Below are 3,281 nucleotides of genomic sequence, written 5' to 3' on the forward strand. Positions count from 1 at the left end.
TTTCATTTTGAAAATCCTAAGCGTTTACTACTGAGTAAGGGAGGTTGATTTGGACCATTGCAAGATAGGTAACACAAGAAAAGGTTAGGAAAACATAAGGAGAAACAAAAATAACCTAAGCTCTAATTCCCAAATGATAGGCTTATCCTCAAACTAGGTTGGGCCAAAGCATGAAGATGAGACCATGAAGGTGAGGTTGGCGCGATAGCAACGGTTGGATGGAGAGGATGCTTTCGGTTTATGAATGTTTGTGGTGGGATGGAGGTGTTTGATGGTTCTCTTAAGAGCTTGGGCCAACTCTAGAGGAAGGTGGTTAGAGGAGACCACATAAGATGCTCTAACCTTGACTTTAGAGATTAATAGAATGACTCAATATTTTGGTAGCATTTCATTACTAATCTCAAATTTGGTTTACAAGAGGAGAGGGGGGACACCTTTATTTATAGATGAAGGTGTCTCCAAAGTAAACCAAAGCCCTACAGTGCTATCGTGCACCAAACCCTAAAAATCCTATCTTGGTGAAGGAGAACTTAACATGTGACACTCTAACTTTTAGAAAAACTCTTCACTCCTAGAGTGCCATGTGGAAAGTCACTTTAGCAAAAGTTCTCCATTAGGAAAATGACACATGATCACTACCTTTGTAAGAAAACTCTTGACTAAGAGCTTGTCATGTAGAAAGTCACTTTAACAAAAGTTTCCCACTAGGAAAATGACACGTGGCCACTACCTTTGTAAGAAAGTTCTCCACTAAGAGCTTGTCATGTGACCACCATGTCTCATGTGTGACACCCTCCACTAAGCCAGGGTTACAAAACTAATCACCCAAGATTAGCTTAAGCTAGGGACAAATATTACGCTAAGTAAGATTGTTCAAAAATCCTTGGCCCTTAAAACAAGACATAACAAAAAATCCTACACTAATTGACCTTTAACACAAGGTCTAAATACTCCTAACCTACTAAAAGTGCTCCATGATGGCCTAAAAGAAAAAACTTTATTTCACCTTGTATAAATGACTTTAACTCTTCTTGAACGTGCTTGGGTCATGGAGAGTATGACATCATATAATGATATGTTAGTCTACTATTTTATTTTCCTTTTCTTAATATCTTTTAGTTGGTAATTTCTCTGTTATTTGATTGGTGTTTGATATTAAATGTTAGCTACAATTATGTATTGTTATGTTGTGATTTTAACTTTTGAATATTTTAAACATGTATTCTTTTTTATGTTTTTTATTACTTTTTATCTTAATAACTAACTACTCATTTATAAATGGGGTAATGTTGTAAAGAAGTGAAACATTTACTTTATTTTTTAGATTATTTATATCCTATGAATTCTATCTTTTTTATATATAAAAGCATAATTTAGAAGAAAAAAAATGATAACAAACTAAAAATTGTTATTGAATCTATTATTTGACAAATTTACTAATTTTTAAGAGATAAAACTTTTCCTTATTATAATTTGACTTAAAAGTTAAAAACTTCAATAAACTACAAGTGTGAAATTTAAAAATGAAAAATCCGATCTAAGCCATAGAATACTGGTTTAGTTGAGTTCAAATTTTATGTTAAAACCAAATCAAACTAATTATTATGTTTGGTTAAGAAGTGCTTTAAGAAAGTAATCTAACCAAATCTCGTTGCAGATACTATCGCTGACATGCGACATTAATTTGACCAGTGATGTTAACAGAGAATTTTATATTCAATGTTGCGAATTTGATAATGATATTTTCACAATATTTTTTTATAATATTTATATATTAATTTGTAATTATTTTATAATTAATAATAATGTGAGGTCATATATGAGTATTTATTATATATATATATATATATATATATATATATATATATATATATAATATGATATCAAGGTAAAATGGTTAGGATATATCTTATTAAAGATATAAAATAATTAAGAATATTTAATTAAAGATATTAACAAGATTTTTAAGTAAGTCTGTTTATATTATATTCTGTTTATATTCTATTGGAATTATATCAGTTTAAGGTCTATAAATAGAGAGTCAGGGCCATAAGCTAGGTATCTTCGAATCATCTTCCAATCATACTTCATTCACATTCAACTCATATTCTCAAATACTCAAATAGTGAAAACCCTTCACGAATATTCAATTAAGAACCGAGGTTCTTCCATCACATGCCTGACTTGGGCGTCGGAGTGCCTTTTGCAGGTGCCTCCCCCTCTAGTTAAAGATCGAAGTCCATCGAACAGTCAAGGCTGAAGGAGTGCGAACGGACAAGATCCAAGAAAAGCGAGCGATCTAGTCAATCCAAGCACCAGAAAGCAGGAAGGCCACATCATCCAGGTTAGCGTCTCAGTCCCCAAAAATTATCACCGAAACATGTTGGCGCCCACCGTGGGGCCGAGCTACAAACCCAAATGGCGACCACGAGGAGCATGGAAGAACAACAAAACACCAGAAAGATGATCAGAAACAAAGACGAGTGTTCGGTCTCAACATCACTATTCGGATCAACACCAGAAACTTACTTTCATCAAAATGAAAACTATATTACGTGAATCATCATCTCTACATGAGACGTCATCAACAAGATAAGTATTTTTGAAATTGATAATAGATATTATAACAACTATTTTATATAGTTATTAAAAATATACATATTCCATAAAATATATATTTGTCGTACAATAATGGTTATATGATATAACCGAAATATACAATATAATGCGTAATATATTTATAATATATGATATATTAAATATATGTTATATTATTATAACAAAAACATTTGTCATATACTGACACACGTCATGTTATAATAAATGGATTATTGTTACCTAGAAAAATGTGAAATTTTCATGCTTCTATTATATATGACATTATATATAATGTGTAACCATAAGCACATATGCTATGATTGAAATATGTTATTTATTCGGTGCAATTCAAAATATGTTGTGATCGAAAGATTTATCATATATGTTATTTAATAGTGATATAACATGATATATAAGAGGGGACCCACTCTCACTTCACCGAAAAAGTGAATCAAATTTTTATTATCATAAACAGCTAAGTTTGCAGGTCCTTCATCGAAGAAAGACGGGAAGAAGGTTTTCGGCCATTCGGCCTCACAAGTATTCAGCCAATCGGCTTCACTACTTTACAGGTACTCGGCCATTTAGTTCCACATATCTCGTCTACTGGGAGGTTCTCCAGGAACTCCTGGGCCACGGACGATCACGTCTACTGGGAAGTTCTCCAGGAACTCCTGGGCCAC

Source organism: Vigna radiata, unplaced genomic scaffold (assembly GCF_000741045.1).
Source record: "Vigna radiata var. radiata cultivar VC1973A unplaced genomic scaffold, Vradiata_ver6 scaffold_7, whole genome shotgun sequence".
In the NCBI taxonomy this organism is placed as follows: Eukaryota; Viridiplantae; Streptophyta; class Magnoliopsida; order Fabales; family Fabaceae; genus Vigna; species Vigna radiata.